Source organism: Vitis riparia, chromosome 18, assembly GCF_004353265.1.
Source record: "Vitis riparia cultivar Riparia Gloire de Montpellier isolate 1030 chromosome 18, EGFV_Vit.rip_1.0, whole genome shotgun sequence".
In the NCBI taxonomy this organism is placed as follows: domain Eukaryota; kingdom Viridiplantae; phylum Streptophyta; class Magnoliopsida; order Vitales; family Vitaceae; genus Vitis; species Vitis riparia.
In genome coordinates this window covers 20,684,366-20,709,937 of record NC_048448.1, presented here as the reverse complement: position 1 = coordinate 20,709,937, position 25,572 = coordinate 20,684,366, and the positions used below count along the sequence as shown (strand labels likewise).

Sequence of the window (25,572 nt, the reverse complement as noted above, 5' to 3'; positions counted from 1 at the left end):
TGAATTGAGACAGGCTTAAAAATGGAAGGAAAAAAGGTATCTGTTTCTATTTTTGTGCAGTGAAAATATAATTTATCTCCAACTCATATAGCCAATGTAGTAGCTAAACAAGGGATCTATTGATTACTACTCAAAAAGTGCTATTTGATAGCTTGTAATTAACTCTTTTAAACACTTTTGAGTGGTAATTATTACCTTTTAACTCAATTAACATGTTAAGGACCTTTGCAATCATTTCTAATCAAATTGTGTAAGTTTTGGTGTTTTTGTTAGTAATTTGATCACCAAAGCAATCCAAGATTGAGGAGAGTTCTATGGAATCCATGGCAAAGCAATGGGAAGCTCATTAACACGAAGAACCAAATCTTTGAAGCTTTATAGTCCTTTTCCATAAGCAAATCATGAATGCAAGGAGGGAAAGCAAAGAGAGAAATCTAACATGAAGCATTCAAGAGGATAGCAAATGTTAGACACTTTTGGAGCACTTCCTGGAGCTCAAATTATGTATAATATATGTTGTTTCGAAGCTCAGGAAGTCAGCAATCTAATGCTTCAAATGGTGCGTGATTTGGAGTTGAAATGAAGAAGTTAGAGCCATTGGAAGCCGATCACACCAAGCTGAAGGCCAATTTCGCACGCCGCAAAATCAGCCTTTGGCTGCAAAATCACAAGAGGATGGCTGCAAAATCAGCCTTTGGCTGCGAAATGGTGTCCTTTAGGTTGTGAAATTTCGCAGCCATCTTGCATGCCTGCAAAATTCTCTTGAGTGCTTCTAGATATTTGCGATCGACATTTTTAGATTTTTTGCTTCAGATATTTAATGTCTAAATCCCCATTCTTTCCTTGTAATCCACCTATCATAGGATTCCTTAGTCTTTAAGTAAGAATAAAGGGCACATAGCTTCATATATATTGTTTGTAATTTCCATTACAGTGAGATGTCGGGGAGCTTGTTCTCAGAGACATCTTTTGTATAGTTTTAAAAGGAAGTAAAATACAGAGCTTTGCTCTGCCTTACCTTCTTGTTTTGATTGTATTTATTTTTTCTTACTAACCAAACAAGCTTTGAGGATGTTTTCTCAGAGAATGAGTGGCTAGGCTTTTAGTTCCTTGGAGCTAAGGTAGCCGGGTAAGGCCCCAAATGCAAGAATTGGAAGTTTTCTTGTTTCAATTGTTAATGAAGAGAAAGTGTGACCCGTTAATGATTTCTATGTTTTTAGTTAACTTAAAACGCCTTCAATTCACCTGGGCCAACACTTGGTAAGGCAAGTGATCTCCGTCCATGGAGATGCACTAGTTTATCTTTTGCGAGCCTTTGGGAGGTGACTTGAGATTTTCTAGAATTGCCAACACTTGGTAAGCTTTTGGACTCTAAGGAGACATACATTAGTTATCTCTTGCGAGCTTGAGAAGGGAAGTCCAAGGTTAATGATCACCTTGAATGGTGAATGCTAGGTGAGAGGCACGAGCCATTGCAAGTTGCATCAATGAGAGGAAATTAGTGCTGAAATCCATTAAAGGGAAGCATCTGTACAATACCAGTTAAACAATTAACATGTTAATTCTCTAATGCGAGAAAAAGATTCAAGTGACCGGAGCTCTGTTTTTGCATGAGGAGCGTGACCCCCGTGATCCTAAAACTCCAAGGAACGCTTTTCTTCATAAGTAATTCCCATTACTTTCTTTTTAGTTAGCTTAAAACAAATCCTTTTCAACCAAAGTTTATGTTTTCTTCTTAAGCTAACCTTGAAATGAAAAAACACCAATTCAGCTTTGAATTGGTATCAGTTGTAAGTTGAAAACCCTTCCCAGTGAACAATCCTAGAGCCACTATGCTATATAAGCTAAGGCTATCCTAGTGTATGGTGATATAGGTTATAAATTTTGTTGATTACTCCCGTTTGAGGACCAAACTCATGATACACCAATTGGGAACCACGAATCAAATGGCGCCGTTGCCGGGGAAGGTGCCAACTTCACAATGATATTATTCCATAGTACTTGTGATTTTCATCACAAGTTTGGTGATTTTTCTTTTATTTTACTAACTTTTTTAATTGTTTCTTTTACTTGTTCATATTTTAATATATCTTTTAATTTAGTTTTAGTTAATCTAAGTCTTTTTGTAGTTTTGTTTCCTTTTGTTTTCTTTTGTTTTTGTTTTTTGTTACAATTGATACTAGTTGTGTATGCCAAATTGGATACGAGATAGTGGAGGAAGGCTTGTTAAACGTGAAATACCTCATAACAAGGAATTGGAATTAGGCTTGAATATCATGGAAGTTACACCTGAAGATCAGCATAGTCACCATGGTCACCAGGACAATCCTAATGAATTCAGATCAATGAGGAACCGTATGCATCCACCTCGTATGAGTGCACCATCATGTATAGTGCCCCCTACAGAGCAACTAGTGATCAGACCACATATTGTACCACTTCTACCAACTTTCCATGGGATGGAAAGTGAGAATCCCCATGCACATATCAAGGAACTTGAAGATGTTTGTAATACATTCCAAGAGGGAGGAGCTTCAATCGACTTGATGAGGCTTAATTTATTTCCTTTTACTTTAAAGGATAAGGCCAAGATTTGGCTTAATTCTTTAAGGTCAAGGAGTATCCGTACTTGGACTGATTTACAAGCTGAATTCCTCAAAAAATTTTTTCCTACTCACAGAACAAATGGCTTGAAAAGGCAAATTTCAAACTTCTTAGCTAAAGAGAATGAGAAATTCTATGAGTGTTGGGAAAAATACATGGAAGCCATCAATGCTTGTCCCCACCATGGTTTTGATACATGCCTGTTGGTGAGCTATTTCTATGATGGGATGTCTTCCTCAATGAAGCAACTCCTCGAGACAATGTGTGGAGGAGATTTCATGAGTAAGAATCTAAAGGAAGCTATGGATTTCTTGAGTTATGTGGCTGTGTTTCAAGAGGATGGGATGAACCGAACAAAGGAAAAGTGGGGAAGATGAAGTCTCAACTGAATGCTTTCAATGCTAAGGCTGGGATGTACACCTTGAATGAAGATGTTGATATGAAAGCAAAATTTGCAGCTATGACAAGAAGATTGGAGGAGCTAGAACTAAAAAGGATGCATGAAGTGCAAGCTGTTGCTGAAACACCAGTGCAAGTAAAGCCATGTCCTATTTGTCAATCTTATGAACACTTGGTGGATGAGTGCCCTACAATTCCAGCTGCTAGAGAAATGTTTGGAGATTAAGCAAATGTCATTGGACAATTCAAGCCCAACAACAATGCTTCGTATGGAAACACTTATAACTCAAGTTGGAGGAACCATCCAAATATTTCATGGAAGCCAAGAGCACCTCAGTACCAACAGCCAGCTCAACCATCTCAACAAGCTTCAAGTCTTGAACAAGCAATAGTGAATCTCAGCAAGGTGGTGGGAGATTTTGTTGGAGACTAAAAATCCATCAATGCTTAACCCAGTCAAAGAATTGACAGTGTAGAGAATACATTGAATAAAATGATGGATGTGATGCAAAATGACTTATCTCAAAAGATAGATAATCTCCAATACTCAATCTCAAGGCTCACTAATTTGAACACAGTGCAAGAGAAGGGTAGATTTCCTTCTCAACCTCACCAAAACCCCAAGGGTATCCATGAAGTGGAAACTCATGAGGGAGAATCTTCACAGGTGAGAGATGTTAAAGCCTTGATCACTCTAAGGAGTGGTAAAAAGGTTGAGTCGCCAACACCCAAGCCATATGTTGAAAAGGAAGAAGAAGAAAAGACAAAGAAGAGGGAGGAAATCAAAGGAAAGAAGAAAGATATCAGTGAAGGGAAAGAGGACCATGATTCAACAGTGAATGCAAATCCAGAGAAAGAGCTTACTAAGGAAGAAATGTTGAAGAAACACACATCTCCACCTTTTCTTCAAGCTTTGTATGGGAAAAAGGGGATCAGAAATGCATCAGAAATCCTTGAAGTATTGAGACAAGTGAAAGTCAATATTCCATTGCTGGATATGATTAAACAAGTTCCAACATATGCAAAATTCCTAAAGGACTTGTGTACTATCAAAAGAGGGTTGAATGTGAAAAAGAAAGCCTTCTTGACTGAGCAAGTAAGTGCCATCATACAATGCAAGTCTCCTTTGAAGTACAAAGATCTGGGATGTCCTACCATTTCAGTCATGATTGGGAGAAAGGTAGTGGAGAAAGCTTTATTAGACTTGGGAGCAAGTGTGAATTTTTTACCATAATCTGTCTACAAGCAATTGGGACTTGGTGAATTGAAGCCAACATCAATCACTCTATCTCTAGCTGATAGATCAGTGAAAATTCCAAGGGGGATAATTGAAGATGTCTCAGTTGAAGTTGATAATTTCTACTATCCAGTAGACTTTGTTGTTCTTGATACGGACCCCATTGTCAAGTGATTCGCGGAAAACCCAGTCGGGTCATTTAATCAAACACATTTATAAAACCTATGACCTCATACTAGTGTAGCAAAGCTACTATAGTATAGTGGCTCTAGGGTCGAACTCTGGGATGGGTTTTCATTCTACCAGTGATATACTCATGATTAGAAATTAAATTTAATGATTTCCTTTATCAAAAACTTAAAGCTTAAAAAGAAAATAAAATTTGTTTTGAAAGTATTTGAACCTAAATTAACATAAACTAATTAAAAATGGAAGAAAGAAAGTTTCTCGGAGCTAAGGATTGCTAGGATCAAGTTTAGAATGCAAAGTGGAAAATTCCGGATTTTTCTCCTCGCATTGGGGATTTAACCTATAGTTATTTCCCGAACCGGTGTAGGTTTAACAATGAAGATTTAATCCATAAAAATCAATAGAAATGGTAGTCAAGGTCCATTAATGGCTTTAGACACTATATAGGTGATTACTACCAAAAAGTGCTATTTTGTAGACCTAATTATAATGGTTTTAAGTACCTTTGTGTAGTAATCATATTCATTTAACCCAATTAATTCATTAAGGTCCTTAGTAATTGGTTTTAACCATTTTGTGGCAAGTTTACATGTTTTTATCAGCTTATGAATCAATTCAAGCATGCCAAATGATGGAGGAGCTAATTGGACAAGTTAAAGCAAGGATTTTGGAAGTTTACAGGCTTGAATTTCAAGTGGAAACACGAGCACAAACAAGAACAATGGTGAAGAGGAGAGAAGAGGAGAAGAGAGGACAGCAGCTGTAGTCTTCTTTCGCACTTTTGGGGCACTTCCTGAAGTCAATTTTCTACATACTATATACCATTTCAAATCTCAGGAAGTTAAGAATCCAACACTTCAAACCGTGTACAATTTGGAGCTGAAATGAGGAAGATATGGCCTTCGGAAGACAACTGCATCAAACCTTGCGGGAATTTCGCAAGGTGAATTTCTCCTTGCGAAATTTCGCAAGGGGATTTTCCTCACGATGCGAAATTTTGCCATTTCGTAACATTGCGAAATTTTCGCAAGGAAAAATTCACCTTGCGAAAATGCCAAATCTCCTCTGTTTCTCCACGCACGCACCACCGACTTCTCAGATATTTTTAGCTTGATATTTTCTCATGTAAATTCCTTTTGTAACCTTGTATTCAGCCATCATAAGGCTTTATCTTGTAATTTTGCTATATATAGAGGTGCACAACACCTCCAAATGGAAGGGGATTGGAATGGACGGATGGGGTGATCGATCCTCTGTACATTAGCTTAGAATAATATAAAGCTCTGTTTTTCTTCTTTTCTCTTTTCTTTCTCATTTTCTTAGTAGCCAAACAGCCTCTGAGGACTTTTCCTCAGAGGATGGTTGGCTAAAACCTTTAAGTTTCTCAAAGTATGGATGTTATGTGATGGCTTGGATGCAATCCCATGGAAATTTCTCGCACCCGGAAGGTAAGGTAGTCGTTTTTCATTAATGGTTCATTAATGTAAATTTTGGTTTTTATTTCCTTTGGACAACTTCCAACGGCCAATACTTGATAAGCTTTTGGATTTCTATCCATTAGTTATCTCCTACGAGCTATTGGAAGGTGAGGTTTTCAATTCCAAGTTTTGCATTAATCCATTAAAACCAATTTCAATGGCCATTGAAAGGTGAGTTTATCACCTGGAATGACTTTGAGTTGCCAATATTTGGTAAGCTTTTGGCTTTAGACCATTAGTTATCTCTTACGAGCCATTCAAAGGAAGTCTAAGGTGAATAACCATTGATGAAATTCACTACCATCTGTTTTGTCATTTTAAAGGATTAAAACTTGATTTGCTAAATCCATACCGGTTCGGGAAGCAAGCATCACCATAGTTGCAACCCCAAAGCGAGGAGTCTATCCTGAGATTTCCAATTTGCATAAGAGTCAGAGCATAGCTATCCTATCTTTGAGAAACTTGTTTTTACACCCTTTCATTTTAGTCTTTAATGTTAGCTTAAATTAGTTTAAATCTTTCTAAAACATTTTCATCTTCTTTTAAAGCTAACATCCATAAGAAAATCACCTATTTTCCTAATTTGAATATCACTTGTGTTTGCGAAAACCCTTCCCAGTGAACGATCCTAGAACCACTATGCTATAGTAGCTTGGCTACTTTAGTAATAGTATTTAAGGTATAAATTTTGTTGATACGCCTTTAAAGCTAAGCTACCATGAGTCGCATCAATAGGTCTTCACCTTGAACCACTTTCCAATGGCTCGTACATGATAACTAATGGACTAATATGGATCTAGCTATAAGCATCCATAAAGACCTAAAGCTTACCATGTATTGGCCATTCAAAGTTATTCTAAGGGATTTAAAGCAAAACTTTGGATTAAAAAGCCATTTATGAACTTCAACTACTTGAATTTAATGCACGAGCATTTTCCACCTTTTCATCTGGACTTTTCACCTAGCTTCCTTCACTCCAAGAAACCAAGAGTTTAGCCTCTCATCCTCTGAGAAAACATCCTCAGAGGTTGTTTGGCTTCCAAGAAAAAGAAAATAGTAACGAGAAAATAGAAAATAAGAGTGCTCTGTATATTGCTAAGTGTTAAGCTTAACACTCGGGTTACATGTCTTCAACAGGTGATTTCCACCCCTTATATAGTTTTTACAAAAGCAAAGCTTTTCATTGGCTTGATACAAGGAGAAGAAAGGAAATTACATCAAAAGAAACTTAAGAAAATATCTAAAGTGGAGTCGGCAAAAAACAGAGGAGATTTCGCACAGGGGTGCGAAATTCGCACAGGTATGCGAAATTCGCACAGGTGTGCGAAATTCGCACACCTGAAGCAGTTTTCTTCCGAAGGTCATAACTTCCTCGTTTCAGCTCCAAATCGTGCACAGTTTGAAGCGTTGGATTCTTGACTTCTTGAGCTTTGAAACGGTATATAGAATGTAAAAAATGGACTTCGGTAATTGCTCCAAAAGTGCCAAAGAACACTGCAGATGCTGTCCTCAGATTTCCTCCTTGCTTCTCTTTTGATTTTCTTTGCTTCTCTTTGCTTTTCTTCTTTGGTTGGCTTGTCTTAATGATCCAAAAAGATGTCAAAACACTAAAACTAGCCACAAATATGATTAGAAGTCATTGCTAGGTCCTTAACATGCCAATTGGAATAAAGGTGAAGAATTACTACACAAAAGTGCTTAAAACATAATGACTTAAAGGTGTAAAATGGCACTTTTGGGTAGTTGATTACTACCAAAAAGTGCTATTTTTTAGACCTAATTATAATGGTTTTAAGCACCTTTGAGTAGTAATCATATTCATTTAACCCAATTAATTCATTAAGGTCCTTAGTAATTGGTTTTAACCATTTTGTGGCAAGTTTACATGTTTATATCAGCTTTTGAATCAATTCAAGCATGCCAAATGATGGAGGAGCTACTTAGACAAGCCAACCAAAGAAGAAAAGCAAAGAAAAGCAAAGAGAAGCAAAGAAAAGCAAAAGAGAAGCAAAGAGAAGCAAGGAGGAAATCTGAGGGCAGCAGCTGCAGTGTTCTTTGGCACTTTTGGAGCACTTCCCGAAGTCCATTTTTTACATGCTATATATCATTTTAAAGCTCAAGAAGTCAAGAATCCAACTCTTCAAACCGTGCATGATTTGGAGCCGAAACGAGGAAGTTATGACCTTCGGAAGAAAACTGCTTCAGGTGTGTGAAAATTTCGCACACCTCCTGAATGGTGTGCGAAACCTCCCCTGTTTTGCCGACTCCACACGAGATCTTTTCTTTTTAGATATTTTTGTATAAATTTCCATTCTTCTCCTTGTAATCCACCAATCATAAGATTTCTTAGCTAGGAAGGTTGGAAAAACTTCTATATATAAACTCCTTTGCATCCGTTGATGGAAGATATGTAATATACCCATATATATTGAAATATACCACAGAGCCTTGCTCTGTTTCTCCTTCTCTTCTCTTTCTTATTTTCTTAATAGCCAAACATCCTTGGTGGATGAAATCCCCAAGGATGAGAGGCTAACCTTTTAAGTTTCTCAAAGTATGGATGTTATGTGATGGCTTGGATGCATTTCCCATGGAAATTTCTCGCACCCGGAAGGTAAGGTAGTCGTTTTTCATTAATAGTTCATTAATGCAAAGTTTAGTTTTTATTTCCATAGGACAACTTCCAACGGCCAATACTTGATAAGCTTTTGGATTTCTATCCATTAGTTATCTCCTACGAGCTATTGGAAGGTGAGGTTTTCAATTCCAAGTTTTGCATTAATCTATTAGAACCAATTTCAATGGCCATTGAAAGGTGAGTTTATCACTTGGAATGACTTTGAGTTGCCAATATTTGGTAAGCTTTTGGCTTTAGACCATTAGTTATCTCTTACGAGCCATTCAAAGGAAGTCTAAGGTGAATAACCATTGATGAAATTCACTACCATCTGTTTTGCCATTTTAAAGGATTAAAACTTGATTTGCTAAATCCATACCGGTTCGGGAAGCAAGCATCACCATAGTTGCAACCCCAACGCGAGGAGTCTATCCTGAGATTTCCAATTTGCATAAGAGCCATAGCATAGCTATCCTATCTTTGAGAAACTTGTTTTTACACCCTTTCTTTTTTAGTCTTTAATGTTAGCTTAAATTAGTTTGAGTCTTTCTAAAACATTTACATCTTCTTTTAAAGCTAACATCCATAAGAAAATCACCTATTTTCCTAATTTGAATATCACTTGTGTTTGCGAAAACCCTTCCCAGTGAACGATCCTAGAACCACTATGCTATAGTAGCTTGGCTACTTTAGTAATAGTATCTAAGGTATAAATTTTGTTGATACGCCTTTAAAGCTAAGCTACCATGAGTCGCATCAGTAGTAATCATCAAGGAATCTAATCATGTTCCTATCATCCTTGGAAGGCCATTTCTTACTACCTCAAATGCAATTATCAATTGTAGGAATGGACTCATGCAACTCACTTTTGGCAACATGACACTTGAGCTCAATATCTTTTATATGTCTAAAAATCTAATCACTCAGGAAGAAAAAGAAGGTCCAGAAGAGGTATGCATTATTGACACTCTAGTGGAGGAGCACTGTAATCAGAATATGCAAGACAAGTTGAATGAAAGTCTTGGGGATCTTGAAGAAGGGTTGCCTAAACCCTCTGATGTGCTTGCTACTCTACAAGGTTGGAGGAGGAGACAAGAGATTCTACTTTTGTTCAATAAAGAGGAGGCACAAGAAGCTGCTAAAGAAGAGATCCCAAAGCTCAATTTGAAGCCTCTGCCCATGGAGTTGAAATACACATACCTAGAAGAAAATAAACAATGCCCTGTTGTTATATCTTCATCTCTTACTACTCATCAGGAGATTTCTCTACTTGAAGTTCTCAAGAGGTGTAAGAAAGTGATAGGATGCCAAATATCTTACTTGAAATACATCATTCCTTTGGTTTGTACACATCATATATATATGGAGGAAGAAGCTAAACCAATTCGTCAACCTCAAAGAAGATTGAATCCTCATTTGCAAGAGGTGGTGCGAGCTGAGGTGTTGAAGCTACTCTAAGCAGGCATTATTTACCCTATATTTGACAGCCCTTGGGTGAGTCCTACTAAAGTGGTACCAAAGAAGTCAGGAATTACTATGGTTCAAAATGAAAATGGACAAGAAATTGCTACACGCCTCACTTCAGGTTGGAGGGTGTGTATTGATTATAGGAAATTGAATGTTGCGACAAGGAAATATCATTTTCCACTGCCATTTATTGATCAAGTGTTGGAGAGAGTCTCTAACCATCCTTTCTATTGTTTCTTGGACGGGTACTCCGGGTATTTTCAAATTGAAATTGATGTTAAAGATCAAGAGAAGAGAACTTTCACATGTCCATTTGGAACATACGCCTACAGAAGAATGTCTTTTGGTTTATGCAATGCACCTGCAACATTCCAAATATGTATGCTTAGTATCTTCAATGATATGGTGGAGCGAATTATGAAGGTTTTCATGGATGACATCACCATATATGGAGGTACATATGAAGAATACTTAGTCAACTTGGAAGCGATTCTTAACAGATGCATTGAAAAGGACTTGGTGCTCAACTGGGAGAAATGCCACTTTATGGTACATCAAGGAATTGTCCTTGGCCATATCATCTCCAAGAAAGGCATTGAAGTTGATAAAGCAAAGGTGGAACTTATTGTCAAATTGCCATGCCCAACAATTGTAAAAGGAGTAAGGCGATTCCTTGGCCATGCAGGGTTCTACAGGAGATTTATAAAAGACTTCTCTAAGCTTTCAAAGCCTCTTTGTGAACTCTTGGCTAAGGATGCTAAGTTTATATGGGATGAAAGATGTCAAAGAAGTTTTGATCAATTGAAGCAATTTTTGACAACTGCTCCAATAGTGAGGGCTCCCAACTGGAAACTACCCTTTGAAGTAATGTGTGATGCCAGTGACTTTGCTATAGGAGCTGTACTTGGCCAAAGAGAAGATGGAAAGCCCTATGTGATCTACTATGCAAGCAAGACATTGAACGAAGCTCAAAGGAACTACACAACTACAGAGAAAGAATTGTTAGCTGTGGTGTTTGCCTTAGACAAGTTTCGTGCTTATCTAGTAGGGTCTTTCATCATTGTTTTTACTGACCATTCAGCCTTGAAGTATTTATTGACGAAACAAGATGCAAAAGCAAGGTTGATTAGATGGATTCTTTTATTACAAGAGTTCGATCTCCAAATCAGAGACAAAAAAGGAGTGGAGAATGTGGTAGCCGACCACCTTTCAAGGTTGGCTATAGCACACAATTCCCATGTCTTACCTATTAATGATGAATTTCCTGAGGAATCACTTATGTTGCTAGAGAAAACTCCTTGGTATGCTCATATTGCTAACTATTTGGTTACTGGTGAAGTTCCAAGTGAGTGGAAAACATAAGACAGGAAGCACTTCTTTGCAAAGATTCATGCTTATTATTGGGAAGAGCCTTTTCTTTTCAAGTATTGTGCAGATCAAATAATAAGGAAGTGTGTCCCTGAAGAAGAGCAACAAGGAATCCTCAGCCATTGCCATGAGAATGCATGTGGAGGCCACTTTGCCTCTCAAAAAACAGCCATGAAGGTGTTACAATCAGGGTTTACTTGGCCATCACTTTTCAAGGATGCTCACATCATGTGTAGGAGCTGTGATAGATGCCAAAGGCTCGGGAAGTTTACAAGAAGAAATCAAATGCCTATGAACCCCATTCTAATAGTTGATCTCTTTGATGTTTGAGGCATTGACTTCATGGGACCTTTCCCAATGTCTTTTGGTAACTCTTATATCTTGGTGGGGGTGGACTATGTTTCTAAATGGGTTGAGGCAATCCCCTATAAACACAATGATCACAGGGTGGTTCTCAAGTTTCTTAAAGAGAACATCTTCTCAAGATTTGGGGTGCCCAAGGCCATAATCAGTGATAGAGGTACTCATTTTTGCAACAGGCCTTTTGAAACCCTATTAGCCAAGTATGGAGTGAAGCATAAAGTAGCTACACCTTATCACCCTCAGACTTCCGGGCAAGTTGAGCTAGCAAACAGGGAAATCAAGAATATATTGATGAAGGTGGTAATCACAAGTAGAAGAGATTGGTCTATTAAGCTTCATGATTCACTATGGGCATATAGAACAACTTACAAGACTATTCTTGGCATAACTCCCTATCGCCTAGTCTATGGCAAAGCATGCCATCTCCCTGTGGAAGTTGAATATAAGGCTTGGTAGGCAATCAAGAGGTTAAACATGGACTTGATCAAAGCCGGGGCAAAGAGGTGCTTAGACCTTAATGAGATGGAGGAATTAAGAAATGATGCTTACATCAATTCCAAAGTTGCAAAACAGAGGATGAAGAGGTGGCATGATCAATTAATCTCCAACAAAGAATTCCAAAAAGGACAAAGAGTCTTACTCTATGATTCAAGGCTCCATATCTTTCCTGGTAAACTCAAGTCAAGGTGGATAGGCCCTTTCATTATTCACCAAGTGCATCTCAATGGAGTGGTGGAATTATTGAATTCCAATAGCACTAACACTTTTAAAGTCAATGGTCATCATCTCAAGCCATTCATTGAGCCATTCAAGCAAGAAAATGAGGAAATCAACATCCTTAAGCCACAAAAAGCCTAATAAAAAAAGGGTTAGATGGACTTGGTTTCACCAAAGTCCATATTTTTTTGTTTAATTATGTTAATTCATAAGCTTTACAAATTATTTTGGTTTTAATTTTGGTCTTAAATTGTGTTATTTATATGTAACTTAATCTTTTTGAATGATCAAAATCAGGAGAAATTGCAAAGAAATTGAAGGAAGGTCTCTAGGAATCAAGAGGAGCTCAAAAGCAAGGAAAATCCATGCTCTGCGAAATTTCGCAACCTAAAAAGGGCCCCTGCGAAAATGGCCCTTGGCTGCGAAATAATTTCGCAGCCCCCAAGTACTCGCTGCGAAATCGCCCCTTGGCTATGAAATGATTTCGCAGCCTCATACCCCCTTCTACGAAACACCCCCTTGGCACACGAGTGCCATTTCGTAGGCCCCCCTACCCCTTTCATTTCGCAGCTGCGAAATGCTTGCGAAATCCTCCACGCCTAAAAATTCCCATTTTTGCAGCCCCACCCCCATTTCGCAGGTGGTTTCCCAGCTGCGAAACCACCCCTTGACACATGAGTGCCATTTCACAACCCTCCACCCTCATTTCGTAGCTGCAAAATGGGCTGCGAAAATGCCCATCCGTTGCGAAATCCGCCCCTTACTGCGAAATCGACCATCTAATGCCAAAATAAAAAACGTCCCTTGGCATCCTTTTTAAACGTTATAAATTCCCTATTTCATTTTTTAACCGGTCATTTGAACTTTAAATAAGTGCCAAAGAGGAGCCAAACTAGAGCACCCTTTCATCTGACCCCTCCATCTGAGCCAAGCCGTGCGCACCTGCGACCGCTTTCTCTGAGACAGCCATGGCTAGAACCCGAGGAGCTAAGTCCTCGTCCTCATCAACTCGCCTGAGAGTCCCAAGAGAGAGCCCTGTCCAAGCTGCCACACTAGAGCCTCCGCAGCCACCAGTCGTCCCACCTCTGGTTGAGAATGCACCCATGAGTCCTCCTCCTGTGAGGCACTATCAGACAAAGAGGTCACTCACCATGGCCGGGGCGAGCTCTTCCCGAGCCCAAAAGTTAGGTAGCGGTCCCCAAAGAAAAAAACCAAGGCATCAGAGCCAATTGATTTATCAGAGCCGTCTTCAGAGCCTGAATCAGAGCCTCAGCCATCTCAACCACCTGTCAAAAAACCTCAGCCGTCTCAGCCACCAGCCAAAGAGTCTCAAGTTCCCTCAAGCATGACTCCTAATGTGGTTATCAAATGCCCCATGGTTACACAGCCACCCATTGAGGGTAATTTGGATTGCAGGGCAAGGTCATTCCACTCCGAGCTCTGTTTTGACACAGCTACTTTTAGAATTCAGCCTGAGCTCAGGGATTCTTTCCATCTACTACAGAGGTACCATATGGAGCACTTGCTGACTCCCAGGGATTTTTTCTATCCCTGTATAGCATTGGACTTTTATCAATCCATGACTACACACCAGGTCCGGGATCCTACAGTCATCCACTTCACCATAGACGGACGCCATGGTATTCTGGGAGCAAGACACATAGCAGAGGCACTTCGTATTCCCTACGAGCCAGCACATCCAGAGGATTTTCAAGTCTGGACTTATCCTGCACAGAGCGACATAGTTCATATTCTGTCCAGAGGGGCATCCTCACGCCAATATTTGTTGAGAAAGGAACTCCTTCCCAGCATGTTCTTCATTGATGCACTCCTGCGCCATAACATCTTCCCACTTCAACATTGGGTGCAGAGGAGAGGAGTTTTGCTGGAGGTATTATTCAGGATATCTGAGGGATTCTTCTTTAGCCCTCATCATCTCATCATGGCCGTTCTTCTGTACTTTGAAAAGAAGGTCCATAAGAAGAAGCTGCTCAGAGCGGATGCTATTCCACTTCTCTTCCCCAGATTGTTATGCCAGATTTTGGAGCATTTGGGATACCCAATAGAGCCTCAGCTTGAGCGTAGACGTATTTGTCGAGAGATATTCACTCTCGAAAAATGGATGAGTATGACAACCTATGGTGCAGACCAGGGAGCCCCAGCTGGACCAGAACATCCAGAGATTCCACATCCAAAGCAACCAAAAGAGCCACAGTCAGTTGAGATACCAGCTGACATGAGAGCACCAGCCCATGCAGCCCTTGTAGAGCCTATACCTAAGGTTGTACCCTCTGCTCCTCCTGCCACACCACGGACTCCCCCTATTATTCCACCCATATCAAAGCCATCTCCTTCATCTGAGCCAAGGATTGCTCTATCCATTATCGAGTATAGAGGCTTATGCCACACTTTCCAGGCATTGGCCACTTCTCAGAGCATCCTCACTCAGCAGATCACAGCTCTCAGTGCTCATCAGGAGCAAATTATCGCCACTCAGACCCAGCATACTGCCATTTTAAGGCAGATTCAGCACCATCTAGGTATTCTATCGACTCCTGAGCACTCCATTCCTATCCCACCAGAGCCATCATAGGCCTCTCCTTTCGTACATCAGACTATGCCTCCTAAGGAGCCCACTACAAGAGAGGCAGAGGCATCTGCCCCGAGCATTCAGGCCTCTACAGCTGAACCATCATCTTCACATCATCTTCCAGCCACTATCTGATCATTTGCATAGTTTCTTTTATATATTTCGTTTATGTATTTCCTTTATGTATTTCCCTTATGTTTTCCCTACTTTAGTAGCACTTGTAATCCCATGCTTTTCATATTATATATTGGGATTAATTGTATTACTTGCTATCTTTTACATTGTACTCTCATGAAATGAAGTAATACAAATCTTTGATTGTTTTTGAAACATGTGGTTTCTCCAATCAATACTCGAACTTCATATCATTCAGGAGCCACCACTTCCTCCCTATAATCTCAATCGCTCATGCCACATTGAGGACAATGTTCAGCTTGGTTGGGAGGAGGGTTGAGGAAGGAAGTTTTTGTTATTAATGCTAAGTTATTTTGATAATTTAGTTGACTTTTGCTTAATTTTAAAATTTTCTACTCTCCATGGCTATTAAGGAAAAATTCTCAAAAATGAAAAGGGAGAAATTGAATTTTTGTTTTTCACTTGACTTAGAGTTTGTATTATGCTTACTAAAGTTGATGAATTGTTAAAACATCTATTGAATTCAACCTTAGTTCTTCCACTTTAAGCTTTTCACACACTGTGCACAATAGGTTTCGATTATAAGATGAGAAACTATTTCCCTCTTGACTTAGGAAAATTTAGACTTGGTACCTTTGACCTTATTTTAATAGTGTTGGGACACCTTATAAAAGGCCAATGAGCCTTTGAAAAAAAAAATGTTTGCTTGCCTTGAAACCCGAGCAAGGTCTGAGGGGTATATGGTGAAAATCTTTAAAGCTTGGTGCCTTAAGCCTTCATTAGTTGGGAGTCACCGACCTCAATGCTCGTTACAAGTGTGAATATGTGGAGTTTAACATACTGTAGGTGCTTGGGTATAAAAATTCATTCTCAAAAGTTCGGGGTAAAATCCGAGGAGTTAGTGGTTGAAAAATCCTTAGAGCTTGATGCCCTAAACCTTAATTGGTTGGGAGTCATCGATGGACCCCCGTTACATGGACAATTTAGAAAAGAATACCTTTAAGCTTCGTACTCCTACATGAAAAAAATTGTGAAACAAAAGGGTACGTTCTTAGCCTATTAAATTTGGTCAGTTTGCTAAGTGGTGAAAAAGAGCTAGGTTGGGGGGAGAGATTAGTTTAGCATACTATATTCGGAAACTATCAATTAACACTTAGATTTTTGTGGAAGAGTAAGGTTTGGTCCTTTGGAAGTGGAAATGATTTTAAAGCTTCAATTTGCATGATGTCTTCTCTTTATGAATTGTGATTAGCAAAGTATTTGATAACTCTTGTTGAAATTTGAGCTTATATTTCTTTAATGTTCCATGTGAGAGTTTGATCATCATGCCACTTAAAATTTTTTGAAGTGATAAGCATGATCTTGTAAAGTTTATTATTTTTAGTTTACTTTTTCTCTCATTTATTGCTAAGGGACTAGAAATATGTCAATTAGGGGGAGTGATTACTACTCAAAAAGTGTTATTTGATAGCTTGTAATTAACTCTTTTAAACACTTTTGATTAGTAGTTATTACCTTTTGACTCAATTAACATATTAAGGACCTTTGCAATCATTTCTAATCAAATTGTGTAAGTTTTGGTGTTTTTGTTAGTAATTTGATCACCAAAGCAATCCAAGATTGAGGAGAGTTCTATGAAATCCATGGCAAAGCAACGGGAAGCTCATTAACATGAAGAACCAAAGCTTTGAAGCTTTATAGTCCTTTTCCATAAGCAAATCATGAATGCAAGGAGGGAAAGCAAAGAGAGAAATCTAGCATGAAGCATTCAAGAGGACAGAAACTGTTAGACACTTTTGGAGCACTTCCTGGAGCTCAAATTATGCATACTATATTTCATTTCAAAGCTCGAGAAGTCAGCAATCCAATGCTTTAAATGGTGCATGATTCGGAGTTGAAATAAAGAAGTTAGAGCCATTGGAAGCCGATCACACCAAGCTAAAGGCCAATTTCGCACGCTGTGAAATCAGCCTTTGGCTGCGAAATGGTGTCCTTCAGGTTGCGAAATTTTGCAACCATCTTGCATGCCTGGGAAATTCTCCTGAGTGCTTCTAGATATTTGCCACCGACATTTTTAGATTTTTTGCTTCAAATATTTAATGTCTAAATCCCCATTCTCTCCTTGTAATCCACCTATCATAGGATTCCTTATTCTTTAAGTAAGAATAAAGGGTAAATAGCTTCATATATATTGTTTGTAATTTCCATTACAGTGAGATGTTGGGGAGCTTGTTCTCGAAGACATCTTTTGTATAGTTTTAAAAGGAAGTAAAATACAGAGGTTTGCTCTACCTTACTTTCTCGTTTTGATTGTATTTATTTTTTCTTACTAACCAAACAAGCTCTGAGGATGTTTCCTCAAAGAATGAGTGGCTAGACTTTTAGTTCCTTGGAGCTAAGGTAGCCGGGCAAGGCCCCAAATGCAAGAATTGGAAGTTTTGTTGTTTCAGTTGTTAATGAAGAGAAAGTGTGACCCGTTAATGATTTCCATGTTTTTAGTTAACTTAAAACGCCTTCCATTCACCTAGGCCAACACTTGGTAAGGCAAGTGATCTCCGTCCATGGAGATGCACTAGTTTATCTCTTGCGAGCCTTTGGGAGGTGACTTGAAGGTAGGATTTTCTAGAATTGCCAACACTTGGTAAGCTTTTGGACTCTAAGGAGACATCCATTAGTTATCTCTTGCGAGCTTGAGAAGGGAAGTCCAAGGTTAATGATCACCTTGAATGGCGAATGCTAGGTGAGAGGCACGAGCCACTACAAGTTGCATCAGTGAGAGGAAACTAGTGCTTAAATCCATTAAAGGGAAGCGTCTGTACAATACTGGTTAGAGAATTAACTATATGTTAATTCTCTAATGCGAGAAAAAGATTCAAGTGACCGGAGCTTTGTTTTCACATGAGGAGTCTGACCCTCGTGATCTTAAAACTCCAAGGAACGCTTTTCTTCATAAGTAATTCCCATTACTTTCTTTTTAGTTAGCTTAAAACAAATCCTTTTTCAACCAAAGTTTATGTTTTCTTCTTAAGCTAACCTTGAAATGAAAAAGCACCAATTCAGCTTTGAATTGGTATCAATTGTAAGTTGAAAACCCTTCCCAGTGAACGATCCTAGAGCCACTATGCTATATTAGCTAAGGCTATCCTAGTGCATAGTGATATAGGTTATAAATTTTGTTGATTACTCCCATTTGAGGACCAAACTCATGATACACCAATTGGGAACGAATCATCTACATAGTGTTTAATAAAAAGCATAAATTACAAAAACAAGGAAGCTAGGCATTAAAAATTATAGAAACAAAACTTTGTCATCTGGAAAGAAAATGAATATGGAAATCAATCACCAATGCTAAGACCTAATGGAAGCTACACTAAGGTAGATTCAATGGTATCAAAATTAGAAATTTATGTTTCACGGGATCAAAAGTAGAAACTTGAATTTTTTTTTAATAGTTTCAAAAGTAGAAAAATGTATCAAGTGCACAAGAGTTGTCTTTTGTAAATGAGATGATCTTTGCTTTCCTTTTTGTGATATAATAATAAAATTCAAAACAAATGTGTTCATATATGAAAAGTTACCTCAAAGCAAGGATATGCACCATTTTGGCCTAACCTTCTTGATTTTGAAAGTCAAATAATAATTATTTCAAAGGGCAAAGCACTGAAGTTCTAGATTTGGAAATGTGGCTTCCAATAGCCCATCATTTGGCAAAAGGCACCAAAGCTCATGGATTCAATGATTGTCTTCCATGTTTCTACATCGAGAAATGAACTTCAATCTTAAGTTGTCACAATAAATGGATAAAATTTATATCTATGTCAATACAAGGGATAGGGAAAATGTTGGGTCAGTACCCTTCTTTCTTCTTTAAGAACCTTTATTTAGGGACCAACCAAATGGGTTTATTGCCTACTCCAATCTTCTTAAGATTAAACCGAAACCAAAATAAATCATCATAGCCTTAACATAAATTGACCTCAAAATTAATGTAGCTATGTGAATAATGAACTTATATTACTTATGATATGATATGATAGTCTCAAAGATGTAAAGGAGTAACATTTAATTCTTGAAAAAGTACCATATTTGAAGTTGTGTGTATAATTATGCAATTAAAAGGAGTAAATTCAATAATCTCATTAGAGTTTCAAACATGAAACTGCATTTATTTTGCAGCAAAACAATTCAAAAGGTGTGGCTTGAACTATATACAAGTAAAATTTAGAGAAAATGCCAAGCCATAACCGTAGAGAAAATCCAACTCTTGGAAAAAAAAAAGAAAAAAAAAAGCAATAAAAATTCTTGAAAGAAACTAAAAAATGCAATTGATTTGGTGATAGAATACACTAGTCTAATGCATGAAGCTAATCAACTTGCATAAAAAGAAAAAAGAAGCATCATCTTTGTGAGAAGTCAAAAACATAACAACATGTGGATAGACTATAGTTATGAAAAGGAAATTTTGCATTCAATCTTTATCAATGTTTTGGCCTTTTCACATCTTTGGAAGAAATTTGTATGACTATATAAAATAAAAAAAAAATATTACGAATGGGCATATGTACCTAAAACCAAGGTCAAAGGAAAAAAATGGAGTAGAAATTTAGTAGAAACACGCATCGAATAACTGCAGCCAAAATCACCTATTCATTGAGGGAATGGAATGTTCCTGTCAAGCATGAGACATCTGCATGTACAATAATGGAAATTGGTGGTCAAATTAGCAAGACAAAAATGAAAAATTGTGAGAACTTGATAAACATTATTAATGGAATATAGTTTATACATAGTTTGAGTTTATGATTGCAATGGAAGAGGTTAAATGAGCGATGTCTAAATGCAAATACTGGGAGAGCAACAATGAATGGATATGCTAAAATACTTTTTCCAAAGACTTAATGGAATGACAAGTAAACATCAAAATATAGGATAATTTATACAGAGAGAGCAACAATGAATGTCTAGTTTAGTCCCTTAGTGGACAAGAAAATCTTCTTCCATCTTAAAACATACATAAAATATAGAAGTCAAATTGGGTCCAATCTACAATATTGACAATCCCCATGTTATTTATCTATTTTGGTGGATGTGATGTTTTCAAATTTAATTAGTATGTTTTCTTGAATTTTTATCACACAATAAATTTGGTTAATTATGTTTTGAGTTTCATACTAAAAGACACTCTATACAAATATTTTTTTTCCCAGGATCTTATGATGCTCATGATGGCAAATCAACAAGAGAATATCAATTATCATAAGTACAAATACACATTCTATTGAAGATAAATTTCTATAATCTTACAATGTTGTGGCTTTGGTACAATTCTTATATTGTCTAACACAAAATATAGTTTGCTTTCTCTATTATAGATAGTTGCACAATAAGCAAAAAAAAAAAAATATAGATTTATTTCAAATCATTAAAACAATGTAAATTTTGATCCTGAGACAAAAAATTTAATTATACATGACCTTTTGATTAAGCCCACACACACTAATTTAGTCCAATTCACTTTAATGATTTGCAATGTAGTGGTTTTTTCCAACTTAAATTCATGCCCTATCTTTCAAGATTGAAGTTACACAACTTATTTTCAAAAATACCTAAAAAAAAAAAAGGGTAAAAGAAGATTGGCATTGTGTGCTTTAAGGGGACTAGTGAAATTATAAGCATTGGTTAGGGGTAGGTCATTTGATGGGAAAGTAAGCCAATACGACCCTACGACACATGCATGCACTAATGGTGAATCAAGTTTGGGCTCAGGTTCAAAGAATTCATGCACCTGACGAAGCACAGATTGTTCTGAAAAGGTAATCATCAGTTCACAAAAATTTCCATCACGACCATTGGTTTAGGATAGGACTTGAAGTATGTCTAAGTCTTCATATGCAACATTTGCCAATTTTAGAATTTTCTTTCAAATTTATTCCATTTGGTTACTTATGAAATATAAAAGAAGAAAATAGGGACTTAAGATTTTCTACCACTTTAGAACCTAGAGAAGGAAAAAAAAGTCCACTAAACTACTTTACCTTGCAACTATTTCTATGAATATCATTTTCAAGATTCAAAATTTGTTTTCCTTCTTTTCAAATTGTTCTCTTAGCATCCTTAGTTTCTATGAACAAAGACTAAGAATGCTAGAAAGAAAACTTACTTGGTGTTGTGAACCCCAAATATGGAATTAAAAGAAGGGGATTTGAATTCAGCATCTCATATGCCATTTGGTCTTGTGTTAACAAAGGTAGTAAGTGGTGTCGTTGAAGTTGGAAGTGGCAATGGCAAAGGTGGCAATGACGACAGTGAGAAAGAGGTGTTGCAGGTGGTAGGTGTGAGAGGGAGTGGGAGAGACAAAAATAAAGGCAGAGGGAGATGAGGAGAGATTAGGAATTAGAGAGTTTAAAGTTTTCCAGGATTAGGGGTTTGAGAGGGAGAAAAAGATATGGGTTTCGGGATTAGGATTTTTTTAATTGGGGTTTAGCAAGAGAAGCACAAAGGGTTTAAACAGAGATGGAAAGTGAACGAAGCCTGCTATTTAAGTTTTTATTTATTTATTTTGGTTTTCTTTTTTTCACATATGGAAGCTGACTTGCAAAAAGAGGAGGGCATGTTAGTCATTAAAAGACAGCTCAACTCAAAGTACATAAAACCTAAAATATTTTTTGGTTTAACATTGTAAACTTGAAATTGGAAAACCTAGGTTCCCAATTTCATAATGTTACATTATTAGCAACCTAAAACCAAAATTTCCCATTGGAATACTGATGCTTATGAGGAATATCCAATTTTATAAAGATTTTAAAATAAAATATTCCTCCCTTAATATAGAAACTCAAGTCCTTGAAGATCTCAAAATAAAAAACTTTGAAAACAAAAAAGATCTTCTAAGGATTTTTAGAAAAGGAAACTAGATTCTCTCACAATCTTAAAAAAACTTTGTATATAAAAAATTCCTTAACAGTAGCATTATTCCAAATTTTGAATAAAACTTAAGTTTGGAACTAATCTTCTCATGAAAATTTACTTGTCACAAGAAAAACCAAAATTAACAACTTTTTAAAGAATAATTCTCATCTCATGCAATATAACTATTTTCATAAAATGGAAATATTCAAAAAAAATTCTCATGGTCAAGGGATAATTTTTACAACTTTCCAATTGTGAACCAAAGTCAATTGTCTTCAACTTAACCAATATTTAGCATCAAAACTTACCAAAAGAAGCTATTGTATAGCTACTATAATGTAAAACCTTTCAAGCCCAACAAATGAGCCAAAAGATGAGCGCAAACAAGTAAAAAGTATTAGACCCATATGCAATCCCGTTACAGTATACCCTCTACACAGTTTTGCTTCAAATGGTCATATCTCCCTTGTTTCAACTCCAAATCATGAACCCTTTTTGGCGTTGGATTTTGACTTCCTAAGCTTCAAAACCATATTTAGCTTGCCTCAATAAACTCATAGGAAAAAACCACAATTTTGAGTCAAAGGGAACATTTCTGTGCAGCCATGGACAATAAAAAAAATAAAATAAAAAATAAATAAATAAATAAAAAAACTCTCCTATCTTACCTTGGTTTAATCAAATGAATGATTCATCATTTCTTCTATAGTCATTAAAACCTCTGAATCTTCATAGATGATGTTCCAATAAAGATCCAATCTTTATTGACATCATTTAGGAATTTATCTCTTGTAATCCTCCATAAATGATAAAAAAACAAAATTTGACATCATAAAAAAAAAAAAAAAATTCCTATGCTCCTATAATGGAGCTTACAACCCAATCTATGGAAAAGATTAAAACTTTACAAAAGAAAAAGAAAACCTATGCTCCTTTAATGAAGCTTACAACCAAATCTATGAAGAAACAAAGAAAGAAAACAAATTATCCCATTCAATCATCATAAGCAATAATAAAATGAAACATACATGTGTCCCTTGGCCATGGGATAATATCAAGGCTGCAAAAAATATGTTAGCACACCTTAAATAAAGATCTAAGCATACTTATAACATTATGCTCTAATACCAATTATTGGCATCTTAGATCTAAGCAATGAAAGCAATATCAATTTTTTAAAAAATTGATCGTTTAGGGTTAAAGTACTAATCTTTAGGTTTGGATGTTCCCAAACCTTAAATTCCAAGTGTTGAATATGACCTTGAAGTTATTGGAAGTCTCGTAAACCTACGATCTTTCGCCTAATGACTCAACCTTGTTCTTGGCACACTTTTGGTAGGGAGGAAAGGAGAGTGGTGGCTATGACTCTTTTTCTCTCTAGATGATGGAAGACAAAAGTTATGGAAACCCTAATCCCTAGGGGGTGTTTGTAGGGTTCCTAATTAGGCTTAAGTGACTTGAGACCACATGGGCTTAGGTCATTTAATCTAGCCCAAAATGGGTCTCAATTGATTAATTAACCCAATAGGGCCTACTAATTAATCGATTAACTCGATTTAAAAATCTTGCTCACTTACCCTTGTGCAACCTTGTGTAATTATCAAAATGCCCTTTATGCACAAAAGTGAACCTAGAGCTAATCTGATCCTCATAATCCATGCCAACAAGGCATATGAGCTCAAAGCAGGTATCATTGGGACCCATAAGAGTACCAGCTCCCTTAGAATCCAATTCTGAAGTTGATTCAACATCACACTATAGAGAATCAACTAAACTCCAGTATCCTATGTAAATAACAATGAGACACTAAGTGTTTGGGTCCGTGACCTGCTATCCATTATGTTCAATCTCCCCATGAACTATTGTCCATACTCTAACAAGGTGAAAACTATCACTCTTTTAAGATTACCTCTACTATCCTTGAGTTATAGATCCTCTTATTGTGTATTCAATTGACATGTCTTAGCTCTTAAAGAGCCTATGTCAAGTTCCACATAAGGAACTACTATGACCATAGTTTCCATGAACACACTTCCTTGGGATCACCTAAGATGACACACTGTCTCAATCCCATGAGATATCATGGTGCCTCTATTGAGAATACCTATTGTTACCGACTTCCATCGACAATGACCTAATCCATAGGGAATATATGATCAACTTACGATCTCACCTATAGGACAAAGTCATTGCTAACTTTAACATAAGCTTAATATTCTCTCAAGGTTAAGAGGCAATACCATGAAGCATCTTGATGAGGTCATGACTCTTTGATAGTCTTAAGTTATGACTCACCATAGGTCCTATCCAATGTGTAATCATACATACTAGTGCACTCACCATGGGAAACCTATCCCGATAGCCAAGACCAGCCATCCCTCTAATTAGGAGATGGTGCACTACAACCTCTAATGGGTTGCCTAAACCCATGAACTGGTTGTGAACAAGTCATCTATTTGCAAGGAATCCATGACTTAGATCTTTTGTGCAACTCCTAATGCACCTAAGTCATGTACAATGCAAAGGTATAGGCAAGAATGCTCATAAAATATAATACATGGAATAAAGATAGATAAAAGTGAGACTAGAACATCATTAAATAAATGATGAATTCCAAATTTCTTACATCATGTCATGCTTTTAAAGGCTCTATGCTAACAATTCCATCATTTTTGTTTCATTACTTGGACTCATCCTTAAGGATAATTTTTAATTCACAAGAAGTGGGGTAGAAATTGGCTTACAATCATACATATTGAAGCAACGTAAAATTTCCTTCAAATAATTTGTTTGTGAGAGCTAAATCTTCCTACTTTTTTTTCTCGATGAATTTGCATCCTTGGAATCTTGTTTTCTACTCCTAAATCCTTCATCTCAAACATCCTAGCCAATTGTGCCTTTAATTTTTGGACTCGATCTTTGTTGAGGCTTCCAACCAACATGTCATCCATGTACAACAACAAGATAATAAATCATTACCCTAAAACCTCTTGTAATATACACAATGATCTAAACTAAGTTTGTTGTACCCAACGCTCAATATGAAGGAATCAAATCTCTTGTACCAACATTTTAGCACTTGTTTTAGACTATACATAATTTGGTTAACTTGAAAACCAAGTTCTTTTTTCCATTTTCTTCAAATCCTTTTTGTTGTAGCATATAAATTTCTTCTTCAAGCTCTCCATGAAGAAACATAGTTTTCACATCTAACTACTCAAGGTGTAAATCAAATGTAACACACATAGCCAGGACTACTCAAATTGATGTAAGTCGAACAATTGGAGAAAATATCTCATTGAAATCAACACCTTCTTTTTAGTATATCCTTTAACCATCAATTTTGCATGATACCATTCCACTTAGTCATTGCTATCATGTTTGATCTTATAGGCCCACTTGTTTCCAATAGTTTTTCTTCTAGGTGGTAGTGGCGTAAGTTCCCATGTTTGGTTCTTATGCAAGGCTTCAACCTCCTCTTGCATTGTTGTCCTCC

At 37.0% G+C, this 25,572-nt stretch overlaps 1 pseudogene; it reads left to right on the top strand.

The window, feature by feature from the left end:
• The first annotated feature begins 3,538 nt into the window (after positions 1–3,538).
• The window catches only part of LOC117905524, a 123,669-nt pseudogene continuing 101,635 nt past the window's right edge, over positions 3,539–25,572 (top strand).